Below are 16067 nucleotides of genomic sequence, written 5' to 3' on the forward strand. Positions count from 1 at the left end.
CCCACAAATAAGCATAGAATAACATATATCGAATAACAACATAAAAGAAAAAAAAATCGACAATCCTTATTATGGGGTAACATTCTTGGAAGGAGATACAGCATCCCAGTACTAAAGCGCCCAAGTTTAAGCTTCAAAATATAGTGCCTCTTGTTAAGTCTATTTGATACGAAATTTGTTGTTCCAGGTCTTCCATTTTTTTGAATATTTGTGAATGTGATTGTTGTTAATCGCAAATCTGCGTTCTAAATCGCTGTGTTGGCCTATCTTGTCAAGTATGTCTGAAAACTTGGGAACCTCTGCTTTCTTCCACCATTGTGCTAACATGGTCTTGGTAACTAAGAGGTTGTGTATGATAATGTGTCTTACCGAATCATCAAATTGTTCCATGTCTAATGAAAGAAGTGCTCTTTCGGGTGTAATTGTGAAGTCCTTAGCAATGAGGTTAATGTGCTGTGTGACTTGAAGCCAGAGGTTTTTGATTTTTGAACAACCCCAGAAAATATGGTAGAGGTTCCCTTGGTGTCCACAATCTCTCCAGCACAAGGAAGATAGCTCTGTGCTAAAATGCGATAACCTCGTCGGGGTATAGTACCACCTATTTAACAATTTGAAATAACTCTCATGAAGACCCATTGATATGTTGGAATTGTGTTTTTGATGGCATCGTTTCAATTCTCGAGACGGATATCAGCACCAAAATCGGACTCCCATCTCTTCATGTATATGTTTTTGTGGCTCGTTAGGTCTTTTACAACAGATCAATACAAATTACGCAGACTCCAGAGGTTTTTATTTTAAAGGTTGCACAATAGTGAAGATAGCATTTCATAATTCAAAGTCTTCCCTTTTATGAATTTCCAAATTCTGTCTTTCAACATGGTGTAAAAGACTAGCTCAGATGACGGTAAATTATATTTAACCCTGATCTCACCGAATATCAGGAACTCCACTCCACTAAAAACATCCCCCACCCTTTTAATTCCAGATTTCCCCCAAACCTCCGGTATCGGGAGATCATCCATCAGTGCCAATGAAGATAGAGGCAACTTTAAGATTTGCTCTGCTTTTTTGATATTTTTAGTCGGCTTAATAAGATCCCTCCAGGCTGAGATTATCGGCCAGAATATAGGATGAGATGAGTTCGCACTGGGCTTTTGCAGAAGGAAGTGAAAGAAAAGCTTTTGCATGGAACCTCTATCACTAGCATCTCTCTCCAAGCCATACCAAGCTGGATGCATCATGTTTTAGTAAACCAGTGCCAGGTCTGTTTGATGAGCAAGGCCTGATAATAAGCGTATATGTTGGGCAGTCCTGCGCCCCCATGTTTTTTATTTTTGTACATCAAGTCTGCAGATATTCTTGCTTTTACCTTTCCAAATAAATAGTCGGATGAGCTCTTGAGCTTTATCAATGGTTTGGCGCGGAAAGATAACTGGCAAAGTCCTAAATATGTATAAAATTTTGGGAAGGATAAAAGTTTTGACTGCCAGAATCTTCCCAAAGATGGAAGTCTCTAGCTGAGCCAAAAAGGATAGATCGCCTGTAATATTCTTTATAATGCTGTCTAAATTGGCCCTAACTGTGGCTTGGATTGATCCAGCTATTCTAATCCCTAGATAGACAATCTCTTTCTCCTCCCAAATGAACTGGGTTTGGTCCTTTATTTAGTTAATTTCAGATTGTTTCATGCTTAGAGTTATAAATTTTGATTTGTTTGAGTTTATCTTAAAATAAGATGCTCTAGAGAATTTTTCTAGTTCAACTGAAAGGGCTTTAATGGAGTTTGCAGGATCCAGTAGCGTGAGGAATAGATCATCTGCGAATAATCCAATTTTAAAATTTCGTGATGGCAGTTCAAAGCCTTTAATATCATTGTTTATTCTTATTTTTTCGGCTAGAGGCTCTATGGCAAGCACAAATAGAAGGGGGGACAGGGGGCACCCCTGTCTCGTGCCATTGGTAATGTCGAACGGGTCGGAGAGGAAATTGTTTGCATAAATCCTGGCACTAGGACCCGAGTACAAGGGGAAGACTGTTGATAGAAACTTCTCGTCAAAGCCAAATCTAGCGAGAGTTGCTTTTAAGTAAAGCCAGTTTAGTCTATCAAACGCCTTCTCGGCGTCCAGTGCCAGAAAAGCAGTTTGGGTTCTCAGGTTGTTCGCTAAATTTATCAGATTCAACACCCTTCTAGTTCCGTCTGAGGCCTGGCGGCCCTCTGTAAAGCCTATTTGATCATCCACCAACAGACGTGGAAGGACGTTTTTTAATCAGTTTGCAATGATCTTTGAGTAGATTTTAATATCGCTGTTTATAAGCGATATTGGCCTATAGCTCTGTATCCTCTCGGGGTCCCCCCCTCCTTTGGAATCATGATAATTGTTGCCTCTAACATCTCCTTTGTGAAGGAACCCCGAGAGGACGCCAGATCAAAGACGGAAACCAGCTGTGGAGCCAGAACTTTTGAAAAGGATTTATAGTAGTCTCCAGAGAAGCCATCCGGCCCTGGTGATTTTTGGGACTGCAGTTTCTTGATAACGTCAACAATTTCTCTCTCTGTAAAGGGGCTATTGACATAATTCAAGTCCATCTCATCGACTCTTGGTAGATCGATACTCTGTAGAAAAGAATCTACAAAATTTGAGTTAACCACCGGTGTTTGGGGGTCATCTTTCAGGTTAGAGAGATTTTTAAAGAATTCTGCAAGCGAGTTGACAATGTCCCTAGGGTGAGTTTTGGGGTCACTGGAGGGAGATACTATCTTATTTATTCTCCTTTTAATTCTTTCTTTTTAATTTCCTCATCATAAACCTGGTAGGCTTGTTAAGAGACGCATACGATTTGTACCTAGATGCTTTTATGACTGCATCATATTCCTGGTAGATTTCAGATCTCAAACTCTGTCTAAGTCTCAAAATCTCAGCCTGGACGGTCTGGGAAGGAACTTTTAAGTTTGTTTGTTTTTTCTCTAGATCATTAATTTGGGCCTGTAGGTTTGTAATATTTTCCCTATTTCTCTTCTTATGTTTAGAAAGAATTTGCATAAGACACCCCCCTCAGGACCGCTTTATGGGCGTTCCAGACCGTGAACTGATCTACTTCACCAGGTACGTTTTCCTTGAATTAGTTTAAGAGAGCGTTTTCTATCTCTTGTTTGTACTCTGGTATATATAGCAAAGCTGAGTTAAGCTTCCAGCGGAATGGTTTGTCAGGGGGAGGACCCACAAGGAAGTCAATGACAACCGGGGTATGATCCGAGATGGACTTCTGCATGAAGCGAATGTCCTTAATTTTGGACAGAGTGAATATGTTAGTAAGTAGAAGATCTATCCTGGAAGCTGTCTTATGTACATCTGAAAAGTGAGAATACTCACGTGACAATGTATTCAAGCAGCGGAAAGCATCATAAAGCTCATTTTGAATTAACCAGTTTTTTAAAGCTGGGACCTTGTGGCAAACTAAAGAGGCTGAATCAATGCTGCTATCTGGGACAATATTAAAGTTGCCCAATAAGATGAGTTCGCCTGTTTTAACTTTGTCGATTTTTTTGATAAGCTTGTTCAAGAAACGATACATTCACTATTGTGCATGGCCTTTCATGAAGTAAGCATATGAGTATATGAAACCTCCCCAAGGAGTCTGGTATTTCTTTGATGAGCTGAAAAGGAACGGTGCCACCTACCAATGTGATGACCCCAGCCTTTTTCTTTGTGGAGAGTGACTTGTACATGTGTGGAAAGTTCTTGTGCTGGAAGACCGGGTGTCGATCGGAAGCCAATTTAACCTCCTGAAGGCAAACCAATTCGGCCCGGGTTTGGTTGATCTCCTTCCATACCGCATACATCTTATTCGGACTGTTGAGCCCCCTAACATTGTACGATAAAATTTTCATCGTTAGAATGCAATATCAAAACAGGAAAGGGAAACAAATAGAACAATGAAATACAGAGAAAAAAAAAATTAAGAACTTGAGAGTTCTCCTGGAGGACTCCAAACTGGTTGGTGTCTCACCTCGGGGGAAAAACGAGAAAAAAATTAAGTGGCAAGTTCCCACAGTGACAACGATAATCTGTAATTACGGGTACTAATATTCATGTTCAGGAAAAGGAAATAATAGTGACCCCCAAATAAATTCAAACATAAGACAAAGATCAATCCTAATCCCTATCTCTAAAGGTTTGCTCATCCATCAGGAATTTAAGAAACTTCTGACCCTCGTGTGGAGTATAGATGGGGTAGTGTTTATCTTTATACCAGACTAAAAGCTTGGTAGGGAAGCCCCATCTATATGACACTCTAAGTTCTCTAAGTTTAGAGGTCAGATCTCTGAAGGAGCTTCTTGTGTCCATAGTCTCTTTGGAAAAGTCCTGGAAAATCTTAAGATCCTTATAAGGCTCAGGAGGTGAACCTCTCTCTCGCAAAGATTTTAGAACCTTCTGCTTGGTTTCAAAGAAATGGACCCTGAGGATAGTGTCCCTGGGCTTTTCCTGTGGGACCCCTTTGGGACGTGGGAGGCGGTGTATACGATCGATATTGACTTCTAATTCTGTCAATTTTGGCGATAATTTTTTAAACAAATTTTTGGTGTAATCAGAGAGATCTGCCTGGGAGACTGACTCAGGGATACCTCGTATCTTTAAAATATTCAGGATTGAGAGTCCTCAGTAGTTGATACCTTTTAATGGCTAACTGAAAAGATGGTAACACATTGCAAGCTTTCGAGACTACTCAGGTCTCTTCATCAGGCTAGACTAATACAAAATCTGAAGAGTCACATATTTATGCACGATACAGCCTAGAAAAAATGCAATAGATAAGACAAGTGACGTGAAGCAGAACTATCAATATGGGAGAGGGAGAAACATAAATATAAACATTGGACCAGTTCATAGATAAGAAGTCCGGATGTTTTATGGTCCTCTGATTGGGGTCTAGTTCTGTGTTGTGATGCCCCCACACGGTTTTAAAAGGAAATTCCTTAATTGATGTAAAAAGACATAAATCCATGCGACACATTCATTCCAGCACTGAGAGTGTCAAAGTTCGTCATAAATTTGTACTCCCAAACTCGTCTCTCTCTCTGAGAATTGAAGTTACCGTATCTTTAAGTTATTTCTCCTGCTTCGGTCTTCCAGATCCGTCAATTTGTTTTTAAGGGAAATAACCTCCTTTTTGAGGAGTGAATTCTCCTTTGAGAGGTAAACTATATCCCTCTACGCCTGTACCATCTTTACCTCATATTTCTCAACCTTTTGGCTAAGATTTCTGCAAGTTTCCTGTAGGGCCTTGGCCTGAGTCTCAAACCCTATTTTTAGGGCATCACTGAAGGACTTGAAGAGATCCGCCATGAATCCTTCAGTGGCTTGTATGTTGGACCCCTTGTATTCCCCCAGATTAATGGATGGAGGAGGAACCTCAAACGAAGGGAATGGACCTCCATTATCCCTCCTAGGCTTCTGCCTTTCAGGGCTTGTGTTTGGAGTATAGTCAGTTGAGACACTGTCGGAGTCCTCAGATGAGAGACTCCCAGTGTTTTCCTGATCGCCTGGTCCCTTCCTTTTGTTTGATTTGGAAGTGTCCATTTCCTCCGTAAGAGTCTCAATTGGAGGGGGGGTTTAATGTTGCCCCCTAAATTTTTATTTTTTTGAGGCGTTTCAGGTTGTGTTTTAGATAGTGTTTTGGTCAGTGAGCTATTAGTACCTGATCCCCCTTTTGCAGCTTTGACAGATGCAGGGTTCTGAGATTTTTTTTAGATAAGGCGTTTTTGGCTCGTCTCCTTTCAGGGGTGACCAAGATTTTATTGGGCTTAACAAATTAGGGATATCGTTGTAGGATTTAGAGTGTGCCCCAAAATTGTGCCTCGTGACCCTGTGTGGGCTATTGGAAGCTCTGGCCCTACCTGACTGCATCTTGGTTTGCCACAAACCCTTCCCAGACATCAGATCTATGACCCCTTTAAATTATTCAATCAAACAAGTTAAGAAAAATGGTCAAAAAGCAAGTTTCCCAAAGGAGTTAACTGAGAGACCCTCAGTGAGAGCGAGTAAAGTCACACAATTCTGCAGTATCAATACCGGCAGCCAACTGTATCTCTGATCCTCAGTTGAAATAAAGGTAATCTTCTGTTATAATTCACTGGTCAGATGGATATCAAGCACCGGGACCACCAGCCATGAACTACAGACTCTGTTATATTGTATGCCTGCGCCGCTGATATGCTGAAAGCAGCCAGTGAACAATCCCTTGGGACGCCATATGGGGATAAAGAGTGCCTCCCAGATGCCTGTGTCCTTTCCCCAGTACCCCTGTGGTTAAGTCTCTGCTGTGTTGTACAGTTCGTGGGAGTATCTGTGCCTGTCACAGAGGAGACCGCTGACTGAACGCTGCAGGGCCTGTGATGTCAGGTCTGCTCAGTGCTGACAGGCTGGAAGCTGGGAGCGGTCGGATCTACTTCCCATTGAAGTCTATTGCGGCTGTGAGCACTAATCAGCAGCCAGTTCTAGTGGCCCAAACTCGGATGTGCCTCACCTCTGCTGTCTTCAGAGGCTCCCCCTGTGCATGTCGCCCCCTGTCCGGTCCTCAATGTGGCTGTGGAATGCTGTTCTTAGCCGTTCTGATGTCTGTTCAGTGGGTCCAGTGGTATCCCTCCGCCTCTCTGCTCTGTGACAAGAAAGTTGTCTCCGCCGGTGTCCTCTGCTTATATCCTCTGTGTGCCAGTCCAGAAAGGATCCAGATCAGCTCCTCTGCCCCCGCTCTCCTCACCCTGACCGTGGAACTTCCTGATTTCAGCGGCACTCAGTCAGAAATCCAGAGGGGAGATTGTGCATAGTTCCGTATCCCTCCACCGCAGCAGTGCCATTATCCTCTACACCCCACAGGCAAAAAACATTGCAGGCAGTTAGAATCAAGTTGTGCCTTAGGCCTCTTTCACACTTCTGTTTTTTCTTGTCAGTTAAAATCCGCCGAAATGGCGGAAAGCGGATCCGTGTGTAACTGATGGAAACGGATGCCACCAGACCATTTTTTTGACGGATCCCTTGAATGCAGAATTTTAAAGGAACCGCAGTCCGGGAAGGAGAGAGAGAGAGAGAGAGAGATTTTTTTTTTCCACCACCAGAAAGGATTTCAGGGTTAAATCCCCAGCTGACTTCCTTTCTCCGGGCATGCGCACTGTAAAATGCGGATCCTACAGCCAAAAAAAGTTGCAGGGTCCGTCCAGGCACGCCGGCGGATGCAAACATTTCGGCGGATCCGAAAAAAACGGATCCAACGGATGGCCATCCGTCAAGATCCGCCGGTAATGCAACTCAATGGGGAAAAAACGGATCCGCCAAAAAAATGGTGGATCCGTTTTTTTCAAAAACTGGCGGATTTTGACTGATGGTCAAAAACGGAAGTGTGAAAGAGGCCTCACCGGGAGGATTCCAAATAAAGTACTTATTGTCCTCATTACTGGCGATGATCCTCCAGATCAGTCCTGGCTTATATACAGCCCACAGTGGCACTCCAGTCACTTCCAGGAAGGCAGATGGTGGGAGGGTGATGTCCCTCTGTTTCTCCTACACCACTACTGTCCAAAACTTTTAAAAGTTCATATCTTCGGTCTCCTTTGGACCAGGGTCCTAGTTTTAGGCTCACAATGTGCACCAGAGTTTCAGGAATAGAATAGGGTCCAGTATGGGTTTTTTGTTAACCCTTTGCACACTTTTTTGGTGCTTTAGTGTCTGATTGTGGGAGCTTGGAGCTCTTGCCTCCTACATGCTCAGAGCCCAGGCCACGCCCCCCCAATCTCCAGACGTGAACCCTATTGAAAACCTCTGGACTGTAATCAAGAGGAAGATGGATAGTCACAAGCCATCAAACAAAGAAGAACTGCTTACATTTTTGTACCAGGAGTGGCATAAGGTCACCCAAAAGCAGTGTGAAAGACAGGTGGAAAGCATGGCAAGATGCAAGAAAGCTGTGATTAAAAAAAAAAAAATCATGGTTATTGCACAAAATATTGATTTCTGAACTCTTTCCGAGTTACAACATTAATATTGTTGTTTCTAAATGATTATGAACTTGTTTTCTTAGCATTATCTGAGGTCTGCAAGCACTGCATTTTTTTGTGATTTTGACCATTTCTCATTTTCTGAGAATAAATACTAAATTTAGTGCTTGGAAATTCGAAGACATGTTGTCAGTAGTTTATAGAATAAAAGAGCAATTTACATGTTACTCAAAAATATCGAAAAATCAGACAAACTGAAAATTTTGCAGTCTTCTCTTAATTTTTGCAAGATATAATATATATATATATATACAGTATATATATACACACATACTGTATATACACATTGCTCAAAAAAATAAAGGGAACACTAGACAATACATTGTATTGTTTAGTGTTCCCTTTATTTTTTTGAGCAGCATACAGTATATAAACACTGAACCCACAATATCATATCACACTAGGACCGTGTTACGCATAACGTTTTATATAACATACTAGTTATACGCACTCTGTGTTATTATAAATGTGAACTTTTAAATGACCACTCTCATGTAAACTGTTTTACAGGTTACCAGAGAGTAAGGTCCCCGTCACACATAGCGACTCACCAGCGATCCCGACAAAGATATGAACTTGTCAGGATCGCAAGTGTGTTGATACATGATCGCTGGTGAGCTGCCAAATAGGCAGATCTCAGCAGCGATCAGGACAGCGACAAGCGGGTAACAAGCAACGTTGGTTGCTTAGTTACCCGCAGTGTACGTTAAGATACCAGCGCACTGGTGCAGGGAGCTGTTAACCAAGGTAAACATCGGGTTTCTAAGCGCCGCGCGGAGCTTAGAAACCTGATGTTTACCTTGGTTACCAGTTCCCTTCACCAGCGTGCTGGTATCTAACGTACACATTGGGTTTCTAAGCACCGCACAGCGCTTAGAAACCCGATGTTTACCTTGGTTACCAGGCTCCAGCTCGCTGATCGCTGGTCTCCCGCCTGCCACATGCAGCGATGCGTGCTGGCCAGCAGGAAACCAACGATCAAAAAAATGTCTAGGCCATTCGAGCACGATCAGCGATACCCGGCAGGCGGGCCGGTCGCTGATAAGTGTCACACACAGCGATCTCGCTGGTGAGATCGCTGTTGCATCACAAAACTTGTGACTCAGCAGCGATCACGCTAGCGAGATCGCTGTCTGTGACGGGGGCTTAAGCTGATATGGGTCATACATGCTGTGCTTTACTCTGCAACCTCAGGCGCTGCCTAGCAACCAGCCTGTAATCTGGGAGGTGTGTCTCACTAGAACACAGCTTGCTGCGTTGCCAATCCCAAGATGGTGGCTCCCAAAAACTGTGGTTCTCTCAACATAATTCTTCAATTCACCGATATTGTGCATTCTAAGGTGATTTATTCAATGTTTATTTATACATACAGTCTCCTTACTATGATATATCCTAGTATGTGAGAAGGCGATAGGTCCTCTTTAAGTTTCATCCAAATGTTGAGGTGACATGACCGATAACAGGCCAAGTGTTGGATAAAAATCTATAATGCAAGTCTATGGGTTTGCAAAAAAAATCAGACAACACTCGAATGCCATCCAAGTTTTGTCCATTGCACATGGGCTGCTAGATAGGAGAAGGTAAAGAACCTTTTTTTGGATGAAATTGGGACCAAGCTCAGATGAAAATCTGACCGAACTCTGAAATAAAATCCTTATGAAACTAGAACCCTTCGTTTTTCTCATACTTGAAAAAATTGGACTTCTGAATTCACAGAGTGAGGGGGAACTCTTCTGTGATATTGGGGGGAATCTTCTCTGGGAAATTCTCAGAAACTGCACTGTACAAATGTATGGTGAATGGTAAAGCGTAGAGTGCGTGGACCAGCTGCACATGTGGTATATCCACCCTTCTTTTGGGATAGCTTTGATATATTGTACCACTACTTATGACATTTTATTACCACCATGCTATATATGATCTTAGGTTAATCCAATTAGTGGCCATCAAACAGTCAAGAATAGCAGCAAGATGTTTATTTGAATTTAAGAGGATGTAATGTAGGATGAGAGGAATCTAGCATAGGAAGAAGTGTAGGACTCATAGGTAACCGCACATCATTGTTTCATTAATCTATATGAGAGAAAAATAAAATACAATTGGCTCCCGCTATGTTTTTCTTCTTCTTGTGGAGGAAAAAAAAAGAATGAAAAAAAAAAGGAACTAGAAAGGCTGCTGTGAAGGTCACCGAGTGATAGAACTTCCTCAGGGCAGTGAATAAATTAAATCCAGTAGAGAAAAAAAAACTAAAATGTGATTTCCAGAGTGTAAAGCACAAAGTCTAAATGACAGTGATTGGCAGGCAAACTATATCCATGCAATATAGAAGACTGCACGTTCTCATTTACCTCAGTGTAGGCAGCGAGCGCCCATTAAACATCCGTCTGATGCCCAAATTAACCTTCTTGGCAAACTGAAAGAGGCACAAACTATCATAATCAACCTTTCATTATCACAGCAGCCTCTAGTTAAAGGGTCAGAATAATTGTGCCATCAGAGCACTGATTGTTTTCAATCAACAGAAGGCTCGAGTGACAGCTCAGTGATAGAGTAGTCTGATGAAACCGCACCAAGCCTAATCAGAGCAGATGAAAGGAAAGCATGATTGGTGCAAATGAACAGTCGTGCCTCTCTTTTTTCATTTACAATGTGAAATTACTCTTAAAATCATGGCTCCCCCACGTCCTCTCTGTAAAAGGACCTCTAGAAAAATCTTTGACGTGTTATGAGTTTTGACACAACAGACTTATAAAAGCCTAGGTATGGTTATCTCCTGCAGATGTAAGTGGTTGTGTCGACTAATTTCAACAAATTTGCTTTATAAAAGCGCAAAATGAGTACGGGTTTGCCGTATGTAACCTAGTGTCTCATTGTGGTTTCATTAACAGAACGTTTGAGCTGGGAGGGAAACGTAACGGAAATTATCGTTTCATTTCCACAAAGTGACGTGAGATAATTATCTATGGCAATCAGTGAAGGTGTCTGAAGAGCGGGTTATGTGTGAATGGGGTTTCCGGCTAAATAAGAATCGTAAACCTTCTGCGGGAATTGGCATGCTGAGAGATGAGTAATGCTTGCAAGCAGGAAGACATTGCCTACATTGTGTCGAAGAGAAAGCGTCCTACCACAAATCAGCAGCTTGTTAGCACACGTGTACACCCATTCAAATATGTGTATGTATCAGGCTTTTAGTCAGTTTCCAAAGCCCCAACCATGCAATTACAAATGACTGCTATTTTGAGTGGATACTCCATTTCCTGAATCTGAGAGTTGGGAAGGTTAGGGTGAGTTGGGAAGGGTAGGGTGAGTTGGGAAGGGTAGGGTGCATTGGGGAGGGTTGGGGTTTAAAGTTTTGTTTAGAAAATGTTCAATAAAAAATATCTGATTCAAAAAAATAAAATGCTGCCAATTAAGAAGTTTGACCAAATTGTATCTCAACTTATGCTGGATGCACATGTAGCATTTTGTCACATCTCCGGTGACTGTAGCGTCTTTTTTTTATTAAGAAATTGTGCAGTCAGATCTTACAAAATACCATAAAGCCTACATACAAAGAATGTTGGTTTTTTGCACGTTTTGTAGACTTTTGGGGGTGAGTGGAGTTTTTTTCATTAAAAAAATGCTACAGATAGACGTCTATATATACAACAATTTTGTAGACTTTTTGAGGTCAGAAGTTTTTTTTCTTCACTTTTAAATAAACTTGTTTTTAATGATATAAGAATGTATACTCACCAGCTCTGGCCCGTCACTTCAGTGCAGACAGCTCAGGTGGTGTCTGGTGGGACAGGAAATTACGTTTTTCTTTTCTGTCACCTGACTGCTGAGGCCTATGATTGGCCTCAGTGGTCAATAGCCAAAAGATGGTACTTTATACAATGCACAATGACATTAATGCAGACACAGACTGTCCTCACAGAGAACATAGAATCCTGTGCTGTAGTTGTAAGGAGGTGGTGGGGACCCTCATGTACCTTCTCTCTCCTTGATGCTGATCATCTGTGTCCCATGCGGCACCCTGATGTTTTATTAATGTTTTACTATGGGATGCACTGTAGTGTAAATGTATTTGTCATGTGTTGCGCATAGGCTTAGGGATAGATTAGGAAGTAGTGCAGGACCATAAGGGGATTAGAATAGAGGGGGCACATTAGAGATAGAGAATAAGATAGATAAGAGTGTTAGTTAGATACAGGCAGCATAGGGGTGAAGCAGATGGGAGGAGTCACACAGCAGAGCACAGAGCAGGGTGATCTAGGAAAGGCACTTCCTGATTAGAGACAGACACCCGGGCACCTTGACCAAGGGCAGGACGTGTGAGCAGAGTATTAAAGGCTGTGGGGATGGAGCTGTTTCAGTAAGGGGCCCCAGGCTGAGAATCGTGCAGGTGGTCACCAGCTTATACAGAACCGTTCCAAGGAAGGATCCGAAGCTAGCAGCTGGGATTAGGAGGCATCTGAGTCGGCAAGCCCATTACCCTATAACTCGCCGGACCAGGGAAACGGTAAGAAGCTGGTGGGCCTGGAGTAGGAGTGGGACAGAGATTGTCCAGAAGAGGGACAGGGATTGTCCAATAGTGGGTCAGAGATTGACCAAGAGTGAGACAGAGGCTGCAAGGATATAGACAGAGGTGGCAAGGATATAGACAGAGTTGACAGGAAGAACCGAGTCTGTCCAGAAGTGCTGTGAGTTCATTTTCCCCTTCATTACTGAGGCCCGAGGAACTCCCTCTTCTGGTAAAGAAAGGTAGTGAGCCTGATTGTCAGACACCTGAGGCTGATGATGATGACTGGCTGAGTGGAGTTACTGACTGGATATAAGGCTGCCGACGCCCTTCTGCCCTGCGGGTGATTTCTCTGTGGGATCCTTGGAGACCAGTCTGAATTCCTGCTCCTCTAAAGCTAAGTTTGCTGCTCGGCCTTTTGCTTTGGTGCTTTGACTTTGTTTTGCCTTGTTTTTCTGGATTTCTGCCATTCCCTTCTGGGGTGTGCTGAATTCATTTAGCTCTGTCTTCTGAAAATACCTGAGTGCTGATTTAGTTTTTGATGCATAGCTGCTTCAGGGCCTTTTTCATATCAGCTTGTTGGCTTATGTCTTTGATAGGGTTTTGGCAGATTGCAGACAGCAGCCTTCCTGTCCTTTCCTATCTAGGTAGTTTTGGGCCCCGTCTTTGCTCAGTCTATCTTTCTGTCTGTGTTAGTATTTTCATCTTGCTTCACCGTCATTATATGTTGGGGGCTGCCTATTGCTTTGGGGTCTGCTCTGGGGCAGTTTAGATTTCCCCTTTCTTTCTTTAGGCCTATGTAATTCTCCGGCTGTGATCGAGGGGTCTAGGGCATCGTAGGAACCCCCCACGGCTACTGCTAGTTGTGTTGATAGGTTCAGGGGTCTGCAATCTGATAGTTGCCAACTTCTCTGGTTTTCTGGACTTAGCTTGTATTTCTGCTTTTGCCTCCTACGGTGACTCATTCATAACACAGAAGGCAGGGAAAGATAAGAAGATGTCTCTGTGTTTAACTTGTGCTCCCTGTGTGAAGAATGCAGATAAGATGCCTCTGTGTTTCATTTGTGCTGCCTATGTGATGAAAATGCTGCTGTCTAGTAAAGTAAAGTTGTTGGAAAAAGACCTCGTCTCTGCAGCAGCTGCAGACTAATATTAATAGCCTATGACGGGGCCCCTTCCCAGACTAAGAGCATCAGCCCTCAGCCGCCCCAGAAATTGCACCTGCATTACATGTGTCAATTCTGACACTTAGCCTCCGATTTTCTCACTCGCCCTGGTGCGGTGGCAAGTGGGGTAATAGTATTGGGGTTGATGTCACCTTTGTATTAAATTTAAAGGGTACGATTGTTGGTGCACCCATCCACTGGCTTTGGTAGGCCCCATGAGAACTGTAAATACAGTCTATAAAAATGGATAAATGGCACTCTCACAATGGAGGGCTTGAGTAAGAGTTCTACTTCGTATAACCAGTAATGTAAAGTACTCGGAACTCCAAATTATCAATCAGATGAATATCTTATTTATAAGGAAATCCACAAAATGTGACGTTTCAACCTTATAGTACGGGTCTTTCTCAAACTGTGTGTGACATGAAACATAGAAACACAATATAAAAAAATAAAGAAAAGAAAAACACATACGGTACTTTTGTAAATCATCTCACAATTGTGCTGCAAGAAAACAAAAATCCTCCTAGATCAGTGAATGTATGACACTCTGTTCCGTAGATACTACTTAGTCCAACATATGTCAACAACAAAAATAATTTTGATCTAGGATTTAGTATTCAAATACATGCACAGAGGAGGATACAGTGCTTATTTTACACATACTATGAAGTGACTCATTCAAAAATAAAAAATAGAATACCGGAACTCTCAATCATAAGGTTTCATGGTGTCTGGATATCGCCAGAGAGAATAAATATGCTTACAGTGCTGGCAAAAAAAATCTTTAGAAATTCAACAAAACCACAAAATCTTAACAAGTGTTTTATTGTGAATATTTTGTTATAATGCATATTGAGACGTGAAAGTTGAGTTTTGATTGGTAGCTATGGGCAACTATGCCAGTTTTGCTATTAGACAGTTTTTTATTATCTCCCCCATTGTGTACACTTTTAAGAAGTGAAATCATGAAGCGGATTTTCCATGTTAAAAAAAATTTCCGTTGTACAAGTGTAAAGATTTTTTTTGCTGGCACTGTAGATGAAATAAAATGCTTACCGGATTGCTAATGTGGATAGATATGGATAGCAGCACTATGTCATATGCAAACCACGTGCTGTGTTGCACCTGTGTGTCCACACATAGCGGAGGGATTTAAATCCCCAGACTGGATGTATCGTTCAGCGTGTGACGTCAGAAACTCCGCCCACTGACTTGCATCAGTGTTGGGCGTGTTACACATCCAAGCTCATTCTCGGAATGTGTCGTCGGGGGTACCTCCTCTATTGCATCATCCTCAGGCATTTCCTTTACACCAATTATGGTGCCTCCCTCCTCTATGCAGAATTTATAGTGGTGTTCCTTCACATACAGCTCTGGCAAAAATAAAGAGACCACTGCAAAATCTTCACTTTGTCTGATTTTTCTCTTTATAAGTATATTTTTGAGTAAAATGTAAATTGCCCTTTTATTCTATAAACTATTGACATATATTCTAATTTCCAAGGACTAAATTTTGTATTTATTTTCAGAAAATGAGAAATGGTCAAAAGAACAAGAAAATGCAGTGCTTGTAGACATCAAATAATGCTAAGAAAACAAGTTCATAATAATTTACAAACAACAATACTAACGATTTAACTCAGGAAGAGTTCAGAAATAAATATTTTGGGTAATAACCATGATTTTTTAATCACAGCTTTCATGCGTCTTGGCAAGTGTGGCGCCCCTGAGGGTTCAGTCGCCACAGAGGTACTGCACCTCCTCCTGAGGTGTGGTGCCCCACCATTCAGGTAAGGTGGAGACTCCTGACCACACTCCAACACCTGCATCCCACACAACATAGTAGTGTAGCAAAGCACCTTTGGTGGCTCCCTGCTTGGAACACGAAGAGTGCTGGGAGGTGGGTGGAGCTAAGTCTGCACCAAAAAAGAGCGGGAGATGATTAGGACAAGGGCAGTCAGTCAGTCAGTCTGACTAAGAGTCAGAGAGAAGATCCCCTGAGTGGGATGGATAGAAGGAGGTGCTGCAGCAGTCTTCAGTGACCTGAGACTGCTGGCACGGGAAAGAGACATAGAAAGCCTAATGCTCCATAAGAAAGAAAGATTTGTACGGAACGTAAGGAGAAGAAGAGAACTAAGGATTAGGGTTAGAGCAGAGCCCTTCCTCAAGTTCTAAGCGCATGGCTGGGGTCCGGTCCCCGAGGTTGTATGGATACTAATGGTCCTGCGACAGACACCGGAGGAATAGAAGTTGTCACCACTTTATTCCTATACAAGACTTGGGGGCACAACAGGAACGTCAGTGAGCCGGGACTTAGTAGCAAGGAGTCCCCGAAGCAGGC

At 42.5% G+C, this 16067-nt stretch overlaps 1 protein-coding gene across 4 annotated transcripts in view; it reads right to left on the reverse strand.

Moving 5' to 3' along the window:
* The window catches only part of KLHL32 (kelch like family member 32), a 454252-nt gene that overhangs the window by 92389 nt on the left and 345796 nt on the right, over positions 1-16067 (reverse strand). The window lies entirely within an intron of this gene.

This window comes from Dendrobates tinctorius, unplaced genomic scaffold, assembly GCF_039654945.1.
Source record: "Dendrobates tinctorius isolate UK_male_01 unplaced genomic scaffold, ASM3965494v1 ptg000111l, whole genome shotgun sequence".
NCBI lineage: Eukaryota > Metazoa > Chordata > Amphibia > Anura > Dendrobatidae > Dendrobates > Dendrobates tinctorius.